This window comes from Plectropomus leopardus, chromosome 24 (genome assembly GCF_026936395.1).
Source record: "Plectropomus leopardus strain MGB_pleo_1.0 chromosome 24, ASM2693639v1, whole genome shotgun sequence".
Taxonomy (NCBI): domain Eukaryota; kingdom Metazoa; phylum Chordata; class Actinopteri; order Perciformes; family Serranidae; genus Plectropomus; species Plectropomus leopardus.
The window spans coordinates 12,943,880-12,963,130 of NC_142199.1; the positions used below are offsets into that span (position 1 = coordinate 12,943,880).

Consider the following 19,251-nt stretch of genomic DNA (forward strand, 5'->3'; position numbering starts at 1 on the left):
TCAGTAGATGGAGGTCTTGAAGGAAGTTGAATGTCATGAGGTAACATATTGGGATCATTTAGATCCTCATCCTCATCCAGGGAAGGAAATCCAATGTTTTTAAAACATGGGTACATGTTTGGTGCCTCAAAAGCTACTTGAGACACAGCATTGACTCACTATATAACAGCTGGTTTTGTTTTTAATTGCTTGGCAGGTGTCAGCTCATATATTATGTCACTTTAGAACAACTGGTATGATTCATGTGAAAATATGATACAAAGTATTTGCAGTTTGGAGAAATGTACAAAGCCAACATTTTCTTTCAGTAACTGAGCTGACTGTAACTGTGTGCTACAGATCAAATCTGTCTAAATTATATATTTAAAGTTATTTGAAGTTAAGACTTACCTGTCAGTTTCATCAAGAGGAGTTGCACTACAGTGCATTTCACTGACAAGTGATCCAAAAGCTGTTTGTAGGGGCTCTACAAAACTATTTAGGTGATGGCTGTTTGCCTAAGAAAAGTTAACATTTTTATTGGTTAATTTTGTAATTGAGAAAGGCACATAAAAAGTACCTAAAATATGATAGAGAAGAGTAGCTTACCATTATTGGAGCCTTTTTTAGGCATTGGTCAGACCAAGGGTCCATGATGGATTTGGTTTGACAATCTGTATAGGTATATCTGTCTAAAATATAGGCATAAAAGTAATACAGTTAAAGCCTAATTCAAAACAGTTATTGTATGTAAAAAAACATCAAATTAATTAAACAACATTTACTCAAAAAAGTATATATATATATATATATATATGTATGTATATTGCATATCAATTAAGCTCTTTGTGGCAGTCTTGTAATGAAAGATCCATAAAACATTACTTCAAAGTTGTTTTTCAATTGCTGTATTGCCAGAAGGCTGCAGTTTTCTTCAGATATCTCTGGGTTTCGTAAAAACAGTCGAGGTTTTGAGTACCAGTGACGTGTCTGTCGGTTGTAGTGCCTTGATAAGACTGTCTGCAATTTTAGAATTCACTTCTGTGACATAAGCAATCTGTGACTTAGCATTCTGTTGTAGAATCCGATGTATTGTGGAACTTGTGATGGTTTTTTGGTTGTTTTTATATGAATTCAACGCTTGAGTTCAAACTGTGAAGCACAAGCAAAATATATTTTACTGAGCAGCAAAACCAAATACCTGTCTACTTCTAGTCATGTAGATGATGTGGCTTGATCTTTTAAAATTATTTAGTTTACCTCTTTTCCTGTCAAAACCTGATACTGGCAGAAGTTACATAATAGCAAAGGTACTTGAGGCATACATCTAGATTGGTTAACTAAAGCTACTTAAAAACAAAGTGGTTAAAATTAATTTGTTAAAAGAAGATCACATTGACAATGTTTCAGTCACTAATGAAAATATCATTAAAATATAATTCAGAAAGACAGATCCTGGAATTTTGTGAAAAATTACAGTTAAGGAGACAGTTAAAATGGCATTGCTTTGCTTAACCAGCTTGAAAAATTCCTGAGTTTTTTTCCACACTAAACAATGATTAACACTTGTTATAACATTTGACACCCCACTGAGATAGGGGATAAGGCATAATTGTTTTGCAAAGCCAGTGCTACATTGAGTTTTGCAGAGTTATGCATAGGCGGTATAACTCCTAATTAGAGAGCATATGAATCACATTTAAATCTTTCACTATGTGGGTTGAGTAACAAAAATGTAACATGCAAACAAGTATAAACCAGCTGGATTTTGCAGTTGGAACAGCCAGTGAGCTACACAGCTCCCAGCCTGGTACAGAGTTGGAAAAAAAGGCTGTTTGGGGGAAGTGGTGAGACAGAGGCAGAGACCTTGAGGGAATCAGTAATCACAGTGGACAGTGGCAGACTGTGCAGTGGGCCTGTTCTGTCAGTTATACTGTCATGGCTGTTGGGCAGCAGGAGTGATGTGCAGTTTAAAAAGAAACTTCTACTTCTTTTTTGTTCTTTAATTAGGAACGACCTTGGTCAATAAATAAATGGCTCATTGACCTTACTTGCTGTCTTTGAGGCGCCTTTTGTAAGTATGAAGTCAGGGTTTGCTTCACTGCTTTCTGCATAATGCCATAGTAAGATGGGCCCTTTCATGGCAGGGGATGTGTAATGGTAAGCAATTGGGCCACTAATGGCATGATATTAGGCCAACTGGAGCTGTATAATGTTACTGTGGTTAATGGCTAACTGGGTTAGCCATTTAAGTTGTAACCCAAGTTTTATATATTTTTCCCTCCCCATGGTTCCACGTTTAATCCCCTAAAGTTGCTTAATGTGGCTTTTAAAGCTTGCACAGTGGCTTGTCTGCCCAGAACGGTTAATTTATGAAATGGAAATGTTTTTGATGAATTAGTTGTGCTATGATCAACTTAAATTTGGACATTTTTTAATCCCTATTTGTATTTTTGGGGGAGGGATATACAGTTATGGCTGCTGTGTGCAGTGGATCTCTAAGGTGAATTGTAGTTCATTAAAGACGCTCTTTTTGTGGATGCTGTGTTCATGCGAAAATTGTCGATGTGAAAGGCAGTTATTTTATGAGAACTTATTTTAGAGCAGTCATTCCTTGGTGAAAAATTACACACAACTGACTCAAAACCCCTCACTAATTACATTGCTAATTGCTTTATAACTTCTGCAGACATTTCTTATTTTATTTTCATTTCTATTCTTGTAGAAGTCATTTCTGGTAAGTAGTTACCCTGGAAAATAAAATGATATATGTTTTAAAATGTTCCTCGATTTGGGATTTTTTTTATTTTAATTATCTTTTTAATCATTGTATTTCTGGCTGTTCCACAGCATGTGAGGGCAGCCCTATAAACACAAGCGTTTGTCCGTGGGTGGATGAGTAAGGCTACATTATTGGTCAGAGTGAGAGGTGGCATAAGTATTGTTTTTTCCCCATAAGCTGTTGCTTTTTAGAGAGATATATAATAATACTTAGATACTGGATGGCCAAGATGGCACCTATTGAGTTCATTGGAATTGCTTGCCTGATGTTAACGCCAAAAAGGTCTCTAGCTTTGGGGTTTACTTCTTGTGCCGCCAACTGAATAACTGAATATTGCAGTAGTGTAGCAAGTTCCTGCTTGGATCATAGCTGACACTCGTGTAGTGCTGTGTTCCTCATATTCTGTTACAAACGTGGCATGATAGCATAGTTGAATTAACAAGCAAACTTCCTAACAACCATGTTTCTGTGAAGATGTGCGATGAGCAGTCTCTGATTTCCCGTTGCTGGGTGAGCCTCAGTGGCATCTCATCCACTTTGTTCTCCTGCGACCGGACATTAGCCAGAAGAAGGCTTGAAAGAGGAACAGCTCTCGGTCCAAGCCGGGTCAGCCTCGCCCTGATGCTGGCTCTCCTCCCTCTCTTCTTCCCTCTGGTCTGACTTGCTGCGCAACATATTCCACTGGTCGAGATCCTCTCACAGACTGTTGTATTCAGTCCAAACCCCACATAACTTTTCCCCATGCTGATAATAGCTTCTCTATTGTAGAAAAGTCTTGCTTCAGCAAAAGTGGCCACGGAGTTGAGAAAATAGAAATATATAGCAAAAAATTAGCAAGGATCTGAGGAGCTACTGGCTGCTGCATCTACATGTGCTGCTGTCGTGTGTGTGACAACGTTGCAATAGGTGTTGCAGCCACTAGAAGTGGAAATAAGACATGGGGACGGGTGTTGCCACCTTAGAAACAACCCATAACAAGAGGTTGACCAAATAATTGGTTCAGCTGATTCAAATCTGCGCCCAAAGGATGTTTACTAAATCTCCTATTGTTGCTGATGGCTGCGCAGCCTCTGCCAGTCACGCCAAGGTGTACATCTCCAACCAAAGCTGAAGAGGGGAGGTTTATGAGAGCTTGACTAGTGGGTACCGCTCCAGAGAAAGCAGGTCTCTTCTGCTGTGCAAGTGTGCCTAAGTTTATTGTTCTTTATTTTGATGTGTGTTTACAGGAGTGTGTGAGCTGGATCACAACAGTGAATCCGTTACTAAGTCAAGGCAGCAACTTCCTGTTTGAACTAAAAACCTCTAGTGTTTCATACACTGTCCATCCATAAGCTAGATTTTGACCTGGTCTCGTTAAACATGATTTGATGTATTCTGATGCTCACATGCAATCAGTCTATGGTGCCTGACATTTGGGCAGCTCACAATATGATGAAACATGCCATTAGCTAGTAATTGGATACACAGTGCAACTGCTCATTGCCTTTAGAAACCCAACATTCCTGGATGCCCTGTTGGATTGAGGTCCAGTAGGTTTAATCGTCATGGTCCCAATGGTTGTTAGTACCATATTTTCATGACAATACATGCAAGAGCTGATGAGTTATTTCAGTGTGGACTGACTGAGATTTCTATGCCTTAAGCCATACTGCTAAAATGGCCAAAAAAACTACACATTTGTTAGTTTGGCAGTCACAAATATAAATTCTTGCATCAAGAGAAGACTCTCTTAATGCCTTATCTCTTATTTATCCTCACATCATATCTCTTTAGGAATATCCTTTTGATATGCCTCACCTCCAACTTAAGTCATGTAAATATTTCATAGACTTGTTTCCCAAAGTTCACATGGAGTGTAGAGGGTAGAAGTGCTTTTTTTGCCTAGAACAGCATTTGGCTGCACAGTTTCCTGCCAAACTGCAAAAGGTCCTTGAACTCCTCCACATGGTTATGTTCACTTTAGAGGTGGTTTAAGGTTGGAAATTAGGATTGTCAATCTTGGCAGAGTAGTTAGTATCTGAATTCAGCTTGGTTTTGGTAGCCCCAATCCTAACCCTGACTTGGTGTTGGTTTCTGTATTAGTATTGCTGTTTGACAGAACAACCTTTTCAGTTTTATGTGTTCCTGAATTGTGCCTTTCACACAATTTACCAAAATTCAACTCAGTAACCATAACCAGCTGCTTATGTTATTAAATGCACCACACGTGATGAGGTCTTGACCTGAGCTGGACTAAAGACTCACTGGCTCTATATCAGCCTTGTCTGCAGGTCTCAGAAGGCATATAGTGGTGTCCTGTATTTGTCCCCCACTCTCCTCCTCCGTGCTTGTAATTACCTCTCCACCTTGATCCCTTAATACCTCCAACTGGGCAAAGACGCCTCCAGGGGGTCTGTGTGTATGTGCCTGCCCATTCCCCATGTGAGCCGAGCTGTGTATTTGTGTGTGTACATAAATTTGTGTGCATGTGCCGGAGTCCTCTGGGGCTTTTTGCGCGCTAGATAAATAATGATGAATTACAGATTGATTACCCAGGAGTGAAAGCTCTGGTATTAAACTTATTATGAAAGGCTGCAACCTGCAAGTTGTGTATGTGCGCTTGTGCAGAACCCCCTCAGCTCTTGCTTTGCTCATAATTAAGGGAGTAATATTTCTGGGTCATAAACATAAGGATTGGCAGCATGGGTTTTTAAACCATATTGATTGGGTATAGTTTGTGCGCTCAGGGCGAGGCAGCAGTTTTACAGAGCGCCAGTATTTTACCTGTATACTTCACATAGACACATTGAGTGGGTGGTCGAATTGATGTAGCTTTTACAGCCCTTGCACAGTAATAACCTGCGTCGACCTGCGATTTGCAAAATGAGAAATGTGTTGTTTTTATGTTGAGACACACTGGTGAATTGCAAAATTGAGCTCTTGAGAGTCTTTTGAAAGTAACGTGGTGATAAGTTTGAGTAGAAGAGGCGATTCATGCCCTCAGTGACTGCTTGCTGCTATAACTGCCACAATTCTGTGCTGACTGGCGTTAGCTGATTGCTAGCTGTTACACCAATCAGGCCAGATATTCCTGGTGCAGAAATCACTGACTTTTTTGTACAACTTCTCTCAATTAATGCTATGTCATATGAGATGGAAGGTGGAAGTAAAGATAGGTAGAAGACAGGAAGGTTCCTATATCAACACCTTGTGAGTGTACCTGTTATTATGCAACTATAGAGTTGTGTGTGAGGATTAAAATATCATGCACTGACAAGGTATCACACTTAATTTCTTAAATTTGGGTTTAATTGCAGGTAGAAACATTTTTTTTTATATATTTTGTCTTGTTTTGAGTCATTGTTTTCTTTTTTTCAGGCACTTCTGCATTAGCAAGTGCTAAGTTGGATGTATTGAGTTTTTCTGTCGAAGTAATGACTTGGAAGTTGAGAATTTGAAGTCGGAAACTAGCAATTATGGTAACTTTGTTGTGCTGCTGCTAGATTCCAAAAGAAGCTAAAAGGATCTGAGCAAAGTTTACACACTTTTTTTTTTGTTTTAACATTTAGAGTTATTTAGCATTGATTAATAAGGCAAAAAGAGAATAAATTGATTCTAATTGGCATCATTTGAACTTCTCAAATTCTGAGTGTGAAATGATTACTCTGCTGTCATGGAAAATCAATGCAAAATGAAACAGCTGGGAGACAGTTTGTCCCCCAAGTGAGGTGAAGTATGCATGTTTTTTTTAGGGTTTTTTTTAAGATGGACCATGAGACTGATTAGTCTGCAGTGAGATGAGCACTGTATTGGACTGTCACGGTGAAGAAGAGCTGAGCCTGAATGTAAATCTCTTAGTTTATCGGTCGATCTACATCAGTCCACCTTTGGTAATGAGCCTTGCATGACAATTGAAAAAGTGAGATAGGAGATATGGGTGTCTATATTAAGTCTGCTTCACAGATTGTCCAAGGTCACCCTTAAGGCTGATTTACATTTTTACATAGGTTCTACAGAGAACCTACAGTGTGATCCACACAAATGACTTATGCCATTGTTAGGATTTATACCACTGTGAATGTGTCTCTGTTAATCTGCAATTACACTTCCAAATCACTAGCTGGCGATGGTGTTTTTTACCTCCGTGCTGGCAATAGTCGTGGTTGAAGGCAGTGTTTTTTTGGTTTGTCCATATGTCCATTGAAACGTCTGCATGCATGTCTATCCCACGTTTGTGAACCTCAATTTTTCCTTCCATCTGTCTTCCTGTTAATGCGATTTTTCAAAAACACCTTGGGAAAATGTCTTCAAATTTGGCACAAACTTTCACCTTGATGAAATTTCTTCAAATTCTTCAAAAAAGAAATGTTTTGAATTGGGTGGTTGAAGGTCTCCTCACAAAATAGGCTTTTTAGCCATAACTTGTGAATTCTCACACTGCTTTTGTCAACATTTCACACACATTTCCAACAGGATAAAATGATGAAGTGACGACATTTTACATCTGGAAGGTCAAAGGTCAATGTCACTTTTCTTGAACAAAACACTCATCTTTTGCTAGACATGTTTCCCCCACACATACAATGTGCATACATTATTAGCATAAGCCTATCACATTTAATATTGCATAAATTAACATAGCACCTAGTGGATGCTCCCTTTACTCACACACAGCCAGTAAAAGTCTCACACAAGACTTCTAATGCTTTTTTTGTGGGGGCTTTATTGTCCTTACAATTCATTGCATCTTATTTGTGAAATAAAATTAAATAACAGCCTTCTTGCCACTGAGGATTATGGTTGTGGTTTTGCAAATGTTTTTGTTTTGCATGTGGGAAGGTATGCATCTATGCAGAGCCTATGTTGTAGGTGCTGATTGAATGCAGAGATAAAAACCCTGCTTCAGTGTCAGGGTGAGGACCTTGGACAACTGGACAAAACTCAAAGTTCAACCAGTGCACCCTGAAAAAAGCCAGTTGAGGTGATTTGGAGTGATTACGATGTCTCCCGGACACCTACCTCTGGGGTTATTCTTTGAACTCTCAACTAGAAGGAGACACCAGAGGCAACCCAGAACACACTGGAGGGATTACATGTCCTATCTGGGCTGGGGAAGCCTCGGGATCCCCCAGGAAGAGCTGGAGGACGTGGCTGGGGAAGAGGACTTTGCCTCGCCTGCTGCCACTGCCGATAAAGAAGGATGGACGGATAAAGCCACTCTCTCTCTCTCTTTGAGCTGCTGCCTCTGAACTTTGTCCAGGAGGCCGTTTTTGGATCTCATGGTCTCTTGTAAGATTAAACAGGATTTTTTTTATTTGACATTTCCAAGCAATCACTTTAATGTTCGCTATTAAGCGGTCTGTTTGGAATTTTATGTCTCGCTCGTTTGAATGAATGGCAGTGTGCTTTTGTTTTCGTGCTGCAATAGTTATGCAATATGGGTGTCCCATCCCACATGGTGCATTATGCTGTCAACATTTTGTAAAATGCTTTACATAATGTTTGGCGAAAGCTTTTTAATTCATTACATTTAAATATTTTAGTGTAGTCAGTGTAACTGCCCAAGAAGTTTTGTCTGCATTCAGATATCAGGGCATATATGCACAATATTTTCTCTTTTGCACCACTGTTTCTCACTGCTTTAACACCCAAATATTTCCTAAACCACATCTTTATCAAAAACTGGATGAACAAGAGATATAGCACAGTTCAGTGTTGGGCTTCTCTCATTTATCACCCTCCCGATTCACCCAGTAGAATATGTAATGTGCACAAAAACATTTGCTTTCTTTGTTGTGTCTTACTCCATGCCCCTCAAAATAATGCAAATTAGCCAGAGCAATGATGTTTAAGTGTCTTGCAAGTTTAATTGTGCCTGTTAAAGTGTAGTTGTTTTTTTCACATTACCCCCCCCCACCCCACCCCCTTTCTTTCATTCTGTTTCATCAGTCTAAACATATCCATTCATTACTCCTAATTATTTATTTACTCTAAGAAGAAAAGGCTGAACGGAAGTTTAAATCTAGTTCTCATAAATTTCCAATGATATTTAGAAAGAAACGTGTTGAGTGACTGATTTGACTATACTATTTTTACACTTTTTTTCTCCTCCAAATGGCTCCATCTGCTGTCAGTCGTGGAGGCACTATTACTGACACCGCTGGAACATGTGGGAAACGGTGTTTGCACCATAGGGAGCAAACGCTGTGAAATGGCCTCTTCTATGGGCGTAATATGATCACACAGAGCAATCATCAGGCCGCATGACTCCCTGGAAGGTTGCTCATGTATTACAGATTCACCCTTATGTTTAAACATGGGCTGAAGTGATCCTTTGGCTTTCTAAAAATAAACATCGTGCTGGCTCATTTAAAATTTCCGTTGTGCAGAACTTCTGGGTTCGTGCTCATCACTCCAGGAATCGCACTTCTTATCCAACTGTAGCTTGGATACAAGTGGTTTTCACATATGGCAGCTTTATAAACATCTGTTTATATAAGACTTAGACAGTCAGAGAAGTTCTGCAAAAAGTTATATAATTTCTGCAATGTGTGCTGTTGAGCAGCCATGCCATTAATGCTGGGTGCACTTTGTTGCCAACAATTTGTTCATGCGTGGTATATGTCTCATTTTTTGTTGTTCTTCTTGCCAAGTCAAACAATTTATGTTTTTGTGGCTTGTGCACCTGTAAATCAGGCACTAAGTAGCCTCTTTGAAACGCTTTCTAACTCATGTCGCTTTGAAAAGTGACATTAAAGAAGTTATTGTCAAAGCTCTTTAATCACCTGCTGACTGCCATTCAAATTAATGACTCACTTCTGCATTTGTAATAGGGATTTACTGAACTCAAGTTAAAAAAAAATCCCTCCCTCATGTGGCATTCCCCTAATGTTGTCCACTTCTTGCACACCAAGAAGTGTGTGTGTGAGCGTTTTGTGTGCACGTGTGTGCGTGTGTGTGTGTGTGTGTGTGTTGTAACATTTACATTTATGCCCCTCGTGCTCAATAAGGCAAAAAGTCAATTTTCTTCGATAAATGCTGTTAGTCACTGAAGCCAGCTATTTCATTCTTTATATGACAGTGGGCAGTCCAGACTTCCTCAAGCGTTTTCTCTTCATTGAAACAGTACAAATGACACTTGGAAACGTTGATGGAGAAATATAAAACAGAGGCAAGAGGCAATATCTTCCATGAGCAGAATGATGCACAGGCTTGTTTTGTAGATACCCCAGGGCCCACACTGATAAAAGACCAAAGACCCATGAGAACCTTACAAACTCCCTGAGACTTCATGATCACCACCTCTCTGATGTTGTCTGTGATTATTTTTAACTTAGGGCAATGATTGATAGCTCTATACAGAAGATATTTTCAGACTTTTTGGGATGTTCTTATCCAGTCTTCCCCACTGACACGGCGGCACAAGAGTGCCAATATTATTGCAGAAGCTCAGTCAAGATTTTTGGTTCAATAATGTCATTAAAGTAATCTGTGTTCCTGCATACTTAAAGCTGTTTCACACTATGCATGGATTTTTGTCTCAAAAATTTGCAAAAAAAATTCATAACATTAGGAGGCAGACTGATTGCAGACCATGAATGTTTGTGTGAGTGTATGCCTTTCTTAGGAAAGGGAATTTGGTGCAATGGGTGTTTGTTTTCGGGATAACATTCTCATACTCTATCTGGATACTTTTTTGTTGTGTAGAGTGGATAGGAGGAAACCCCTTGTTTTTTTCTTTTTTTTAACACAATGCAGATAATTTGCACCAGACCCACAAACATACTTGTCATACAGAAAATTAGCTTGCAGATTTTCCATATTGCTTCATTGCATTTTCGTATTACACGGGTGAGAAATGACTTTTACTCTGCACTACTAGCTTCCATTGACTGTGCCACTTTTAAAAAAGTCACATCACAACTTAATGAAACTGCAACTATTGTAGGTTATCATTCACTTTTAGTTTGAGGACAATCAGAATGACCCCACTTGAAGCCATATTAGCGGTTTCTAAACATATAAGTAATTAAAGTTAAGATGATGAATAATAACCTTATTTACATGGCATTTTTCTTTTAAAAATAATTACAATGTGTTGAAATTGTAAAACAGAGTGAACCGTAAAAATGCTAAAATTAGATTAATTTTTGCAATAAAACAATGAGGAGCAAACAAAAATAAAACCAAAACATGTTAAAATACATAGTTAATTAAAAAAAAGACTTTCTGATAAAAGTGAGTTTTAAAAGGCATGTAAGAGATGCTACAAATTTGGATAGCCCAAGAAACCCAGGAATGAACTTCCAAAGCTTAGAGGCACTGACAGAAGTCAGATCACCTCGGGTAACAAATGGAGCCATTTGTTAAACAATGGGGACCCCTGCTCGAGGATCTCAGGACATTCTCTCAGGATTAGTCAGTTATAGCTGACCTTAATGAAAGGGATAAATCAGGACTTAATACACCCAGGCTAAAAACTGAAAACTCCACCCAGCCCACACCTGCATAAACCCTACTTGTTATCAGTTTTGAGATTACCAAAACTATCAACCCAAAGCTACCCTTGCTTTATTTAATCTATTAACGTCTGTAAGCTCACAGAGCTAATGCAAGTCCACAACTTTACGGGAAAAACAAACAAATCGTGATTTAAGATTTGCATCTTGTAGCAGAACACTAGCCAGTATGTAAATGGTTTGCCTCAACTGAGACTCCCACTGTTTGATGAAGTGTAAAAGAATTGTAAGGCTCGTAAGGTTGGCCCCCTGCTGCTCTGTCACGCCAAGGTAGAGAGAGCTTACCAGAATCAGCAGCTTTCCTCAGCCAACTAAGTGTGTAAGGTGACCACCGAGCGCCTATTAGGTTACTTCAGTGATGGTTGAACTTCTCATTAAGTGAACTGTCGGGAATGTGCAGGCATAGGAGAGCAGTACTGTTCAACAGAAAATGAATAGTGCAGAGCACGTAATGATATGGAATTATTAGTTCACAGATTTAATGAATAGAACACGCTATTGTGTTCCAACAGTACAATTAACAGCTTCATTTAGTCTGTAATTTAACTGAATTTTGTCAATTAATTAATTAAATCAAGCATTTTCTTTATATGTCAATTAAGGTGCTCTCAGGGCGCAACTCTGCTGCCATGGCGACCAACTACATCCAATCCTACGACGCCTTCAGGCTTATCTCATCCTCTTACTATAATAGGGGAAATAGTTATTGCCATGACATGATTAATTTGAGACGTTTAGCAAACTGATGTTATAAGAACATTTTATCATCCAGACCAAAACCAGAAGCTTGATGTTCAGTTCAATGAACTCAGATACTTGTACAATTAGCTCCTGCTGTGTTTGTCCACTGTGTAGTTTCTGTGGTTGCTATGGTGAGCCACAGTATAAGCAAAGGTGGAAGTGACAAATAACCTTGCACATGTGCATTAACAGTACAAACAGTGGAGGCACACGGTGATATTGTGGAATGTTTGCGGGGCTTGAAGTTTCTCAACGTGACGGTTAAACCATTTCTTCTTGACTTCCTACCTTCACTTTGCTACCCTTCTCCAAGCTCATTCTGTCTTACTGGTGGAAAGAGCGAGTAGTGGAAAGTAGGTAGATATATAACTTAGTACTTGGCACCTACGTAAAATATTTAGGAACTTGCATTAAGTTGTAATATTATGGGTAACAGTTTGTACAAATGTACACTTATAGTCCACTACATTTCAGATGGGAATATTGTACTCTTTACTCCACTGAAACTTTTTTTAACAATTATTTGGATCATATATGCAATACATCGTCATGGTTCCTAACCTTTTTAGGAGGGGTGTTAATCAGTAGTTTTATCATGATACAATATTACACAGGTTCTTTGGATAACAGTACACTATTTGTTTAACAAAATATCTGCCACAAGGCAACTTTAATTCGATTCAATTTAGAGGTCGATTTGAGACAATATAATATGCCCATTCAACACTATTGGTCACAGAACAAGCTGTGGTCTTTAATTTTTTTCTTTTGGCCAAGAAATAATAAAACAACATGAATTATTGTAACTAATTGTAACAGATTACTGGGGTTGAGCTGAATACTTGCACTAGCAAAGTTTTACTCTGCTCATAGCTTAACAAATTCTATGTATTATTAATACTTTTTCTAACTCAAAGTGGGTTTAAATCACTGCAACTCCTGACAAAACAGCATAAATTTCAGTCTGTGTGCAAGCTTTTCCAGCATAACATTGTTGAATAGCAGCTAATGTTGCCATAGCGAGAGCAACAATTTGGCAGGGATGCCTAGTCAGGTCCGTCGGTTGTCCTGAGTATTCAATATCGTAACCTCAAAAATCTAATTTTTTTTCACACAGCTGATTTACTTCAGAGAGGGAAGTAAATATCCTCAAGGTCTTTGTCTTGGCTGCTAGCTCTTATCTGCCTGGTTATTTCCAAAGACACGCAAAGTCAGTGTTAGTATATTAAAATGTTTCATGCAGGACTTATTATTTAGGTGTTTTACATTGATGCATGCAGGACATTAACTTGTCAGTATTTTACACTGTTGCATGCATGGCTTTGACTTGTTAGTATTTTTACATTGTTGCATTCAGGACTTAAAGCTTTGAACTGTTTTACATTGTTGCATGCAGAGTTGCATGCAGACTCTTAGCTGCATGAAGAATCTGAGTACTCCTCCAGTTTTGTTTTTTGAAGACATAAATCCTGACGTACAGATGCATAATTTCTCTTGTATAAAAAAAAGGAAATCACATCCTCAGACAGCTGAACACTAGTTTTCAACAAACATTGCTGTAACTGAGTAAATAGCACAGTTGTTGGGGACTATTTCAACCGCGGATTAATATAAATGAGTATTTAAGGATGGTGTATAATAAACTACAGAAGCTGCATGGTAATGAAGGAGCATGTCACCCAGTGCAACGGTGTGGTTCACTGATGTTCTTAATAGTCTTTGCACAACAATGGAGCTCTTTGGCAGAGAGGAATAACATACAGCAAGCTTTTGCCACACAGGCAATACTTGTTTGGATCTATTGTTGACAAAAAAATGTAGAAAGCTCCAGCCTCATCCTTCAAGCTCACCCACACATCCCCGAGATTGGTCAGTTTTTCACAGAGGAGGGTACAAACTCTGCTCTGACTCTTTCCTAATACTCTGCGACTTTCTGTGTAGACTACAGCCAAAAAAATAATCATTTTTTAAATCAGAGAATCAGTTGTTGGTTTATAGTCAAGTCAGTGCTGTATGATTTGAGTGCAGCTCTGTGACACCAAGGGAAGAATCAAGTTGATTATTTTGGCAGAAAACAAATGTCCTATGTCAGTGTGCTTCCACAGTCAGACTGAGAGGCTCAGTCACTGCCAACTATATAGTTCTGCCAACTGAGCAGGAACGTATCATTGTCGGCTTTTTATCATTGCAAACAACACGCCGTTTAGAGCTCTCCTCCCTTAGATATATTTTTGCTACCTCTGACTACACGTTTACATCTCACTGGCCAATTTAACCTTCATTGTTAATTTGGCACTCGGCTCAGACTTGCTTGGCGATGCTTTGAGATTAACCGTGACAGTTATGCTAATGACTCTCCCCCCTCTCGGCACTGGTTCTTTTTTTGCCTTAAATATCAGTCACAAAAATACTGTATAATTGAATTAATTGGAGAATGGAATAAAAAAGATTACAGTGCACCACAGATTTAGAATATTGAGTGTTTTGTCATCAAGCTGATGTCTCTCTGATGATAGGCAGACAAGAAAGCTGGGGACGGTGTGTGTCATCTGACCGGAAGGCCAGATTTGACATTTGTAGCAGGTTTCCGTGGAGATAAATACACACATTCCCTCACATGCCCCTGCTTTCTCTCTCACACATACACACACTGTCGCATGACTCTATCCCCAGGGACACATCCACTGCCTTGAAGTCTGCTGCACCACCAATCTTCCAAGACTCTGAGAACAGAACGACTGCACCCTGCTGTATCTAAATATCACTGCCACTGTCGGAGCATGTGTGTGTTTCTTGGTGTGTGTGTGTGCCATATAGTGGAGCTGACGAATGATTAATTATTTCCCGTCGATTTTTACTGGCTGGTTCTTCTTCTTAACATCACTTACAACATCACAGATAACGCATACGAGCTGCACCCGCTTTGCCAGCAGCACTCAAGACATGATGCATTTACACCACGTGCAAGGATCATATATAACTCGCTGATATCATCCACTGATCGGATCAAAATAAGAGAGATTCTTGTTACGCAGGATGAGAGGAGAGTGACGGAATGAGAGAAATCAGAAGGGGAAAGGGAAAAAAATGCGAGGGTAGGAGAGCGATGAAAGAGAGACGAGATGAACAGAGGGAGGCTGAGAGGGGAAAAGAAGCAGTCTGACTAAGCAAGACGAGCCTGTTATGAAACAGCAATAGGCTGCATACCGACTGGCTTCTCAGATTGATTTATAAATGTGAGCTGACAGCTGAAGACGAGTGAAAACAAACTTTCTGGTTTTGCTGCCAACAGTCGTCAGAGGCTTGCAGGCATATTATTCACTGTCATGTGATGCAAGTTGTAACAGTGATTCTGGCTCCTGGAGGATTTGTCTAAATAAAATGCAATAAATATAGGGTTATTGAATAGTGTTCAGTTTTATACATTGGCTCTTTATTTTTATAGAGAAAACAGCTAATATTGTTATGTGTTTGAAAATTATTTAGGATGAGATATATTGCCTTGTTTGGTTAAAGTAATTGATATGTTGTCAGAAGTACAGCAAATAAGGCATAGTTTTTGTGGAAGACTGTATATATTTGTATTGTCCTAGATTACTAGAACTTTGAAATAAAATGCCAGCTTTGACAAAAGAAAAACTACAAGTGCATAACTGACACTAATTTAGAAGTGGAGAAATTCCCAATGAATAGGAGTATCAGTATAGATTTTTTCCACAGAATTTGAATTTATGAACAAGCAAACCTCCAGAATTGTGTGGTTTGTGAATGCAGTGCATGCAGAGCTTTTCATGAGTTATTTTTTCCCCAGCAACAAGGATCACGGGTTAGATAACTGATCTGTCGAACCAATTCGGGCTGATCAGATTGATGGATAGGAGGAGAAGCTGCTGAGAGTAAATGAAGCGAGTAAATGCAAACTTTTAGACCCTGCTCAGTTAACAATTAAGTTTCACTTTCACTGCACCTGATGTTCTGCTGCTCCCTCAGTGTCCTGTGTACACTCTGCACTCAGAGAGTGTTGTGCAGTCAAAAACCAAACTATATTTATCTTCCAATAGTGCTACAAATGAATGGTCCAGCTCCAAAAATACAAAATCAATATGTGGCCGAAGATGTTTTAATCATGGCAAGCTGCCACAAATAAATTAATATGTGGGAGACTCTGCATATATTGATTTCTTCAAATTTCATGATGTAGTTTTGAAAAATGCATGTGCCTAAAACTGAGGCCTGAGCCCAGGGTGTCTGCAGTTCTTTAAAAAGTCTTAAAATGTCTTTAATTCAGTGCTGTCTTAAATTTGAATTTATTGTCTCAAGCATTTTATCTATTTTCATTTTGTCATCCCCTGATGTCTTTTAGTCAAAATGAGTCAAACTCTTCTTTGTGAGAGTCCATATTTCTGATGAAACAAATTCAAGTCTGACGAATCTTTAAACCTACCACTGAAAATATTACTGTATTTTTATTTTCATCCTTGCATTTAATTGTGCCACAATAGATTACCTAATTCACTCTGTAAACATATTCCAGCATAAAACCTACCTCGACAATGGACCACTACTTACCTTTACACTTACCTGCAATGCTTCACTAATAAAATTAAACAATAATTTGTCCAAAGATCACTCTTACATTTTGTTCACAATTATAGGTCTTTCAAAGTATTATATTTAAATATCTGATACCTGTACAGAACCTGCCTAAACCCTCAAAGCAAAACAAAGGAAGGAATGATCCCAAATCATTGTTTTATATTCTCCTGAAGTCCTTTAGTTTAGTGAGCTGCCAGCTAGGAGCAAGTTTAGGGCAGTTACTCACACACTTGCACTGAGAGAGGCAGAGCTCAAAACATCTGTGTGATACTGAACAGCTGCTGATGACTTTATAGAAAGAAGAATGTGAGAAAAAAAATGAATTTCTGTCTTGACTTATTTTGGTATCTTTAAGACCACACAGGACTATACCCAAGCTATTTGTTGTTGGTGCTGTTGTTGTATTATTTGCCATAAATAAATATTAAAAATTCTCACATTATAGCTCAAAAAATCTGCAACTTTTTAAAAAGTTCTAGAAAAAAATGTGTGCAAACTGTGGTTCCTGCACATTCTTCACAGTCTTCTCCACAAGTCTAGTCTCTTAAGAGGCATCAAATTCATTATTCTAACTGGCCTTAATTGGTATTTAAATGTCTTAGATCAATCTTTAAAAAGTCTTAAAAATCCTAGGGCATGGGGAAAAGGGCATTGCAAATTGTCAAAACAATTGAAAACGTTTATTATTCATAAATAATTTAACCAATGCCTCTCGCATTAACGTCATACAGATCAGGACAGTGGAACCAACAACACTCAAAAATGTTGTTTCCGTGCAGGATGCTCAGAGAAGAGGATCCGCTGTCCGTTAGCTAGCTGTTAATGTACACCGGACAACAAAATTTGGCTATTTAACCAGAATTTTGCGGCATGAATTGGTGTATTTTATTTGGGCAGAATTTTGCCTATAACTCTATATGATTGATGTTGGTTTATCTTTTGGTATTTTTTTCTTCAGTTTTAGTATTATTATGGGTCTGTGTCAACCCCAGATTCACTCTTCTTCGTAGTTTCGCTTTGCTGTATTTGGACTTTTTTCCCCTCACAGTTGATTATGAGCTGCTTACGATAATGCACCTCGTTAAAAAGCCTCGACCTCCTGACCACCTGAGCGTTAGGGAGGAACACTCTCATAAACGTCACAGAAAATGCAGGCACTCTTTCACTCTTTACTTTGTTGTTTGGAAAAATCCTTCATGGTATGCATTTAAGCTGAAGCCTGGCAGAAATCCTAAAAAATGCCACCCTCTCATAAGTGGAAATTATTTTTTTGAGTATTTATTTATTTGACATCATAACCAAAAATACAAACTTCACATTTTACTCACTTCAGCTAAGTCATATTACCTAATGTGAATGCTCTGCCAAACAAATATCAACTGCCTATACTCACCCCTTCAGCCAAGACACACACACACACACACACACACACACACACACACACACACACACGTGTGCACACACACACTTCTCCTCTACCTCTCCCCCCTCCTCTCTTTCTCCTCGTGAGACTGATGCAGTGGCTGATTGTGTGGGAAGTTCCTCTGTCATCGTTAGTGGGGTTGGAGGTACTTGTCAGAGGCCACATTAGGAGTTTCCTATGAACTCCCCCTCTGTCTCGCCACGCACAAAGAGACACAGCGAGTGGTCGGTGGTGCTTCATCTTATTGAAAAAATATGTGAATGAAGGTCAAAACCCCCAGCAGGAAGCTGAGATTCATTTACACATACGACGTATTAGCATGTCCTTTTGGGATGTTATACTATTTCCTTTATAGAATAAGTTGCAGTGATGACATGACAAGCAGATTTGAACGGACAAAATGAGACACACTGAATCAAGCTGCATGAGAAGCGGCCAATGAGCAGCCTAAAACAGGCTTAAACTGAAAACATCAGGGGTAAAGTTTAACCCTTAAACACCCATAAGCATCAGAATTCTTGTGCTGCATTGTGATGACTTTCAGAAGCATTTAAACCTCTGACACCTAAGAGAGTTGGTTTGTTCTCTTTTAAATACATGGGGGAAAATGCACTGAGCAAGTCCTGCAAATTGAAAAAAAAATAGCAAGTATTATTAATTAGATATTAAACTATAGTTATAAATCTCATAATTACATATTAAAAATTTTGTTAAAAAACAAAAACAGATTCTCCCTAATTTTTTTATCAGTTTTTTTTATTTTTTGCCTGCTTTTTTCTTTTTTTGTTTCTTATTTTAAAGTAATTTTCTTTTGACTTTTTACTAATTTCTTGCTAATTTTTTGTCGATTTCTTAAGTTGCTCATTGCCTTCTTGCCATGCTTTTGAAAGAATTGTAGCCAATTTGCCCAGGTTTCAGAGCGATAAGAAGCAAAAAATAATGGGAATGCATCAACTAGGATTGAAAATGTGACTCTGAAAAAGGTTACCAGCCCATGCAATAGGTGGGCATTATTGATTTACCCAGTGAAGGCAACTTTTATTGATATTTGGCTTTGCTGGGCGTTAATTTCTGCACACAGGGCTGCTACTATAATGTCAGCTTTTAATCCATAATGCAATTTTTCTTAACACTGCAAAAGCAAGGAATGTGTAACACTCTTTGAACAACCACTCAGATGCCCTTGAGCAAGGCAACGTGCATTCACCTGCACAAGAGGACTGTACCGTGCT

At 38.7% G+C, this 19,251-nt stretch overlaps 1 protein-coding gene across 2 annotated transcripts in view; it reads left to right on the forward strand.

Annotated features, from left to right (window-relative positions):
• The window catches only part of slitrk6 (SLIT and NTRK-like family, member 6), a 160,625-nt gene that overhangs the window by 37,796 nt on the left and 103,578 nt on the right, over positions 1-19,251 (forward strand). The gene's annotated exons all lie outside the window — the stretch shown is intronic.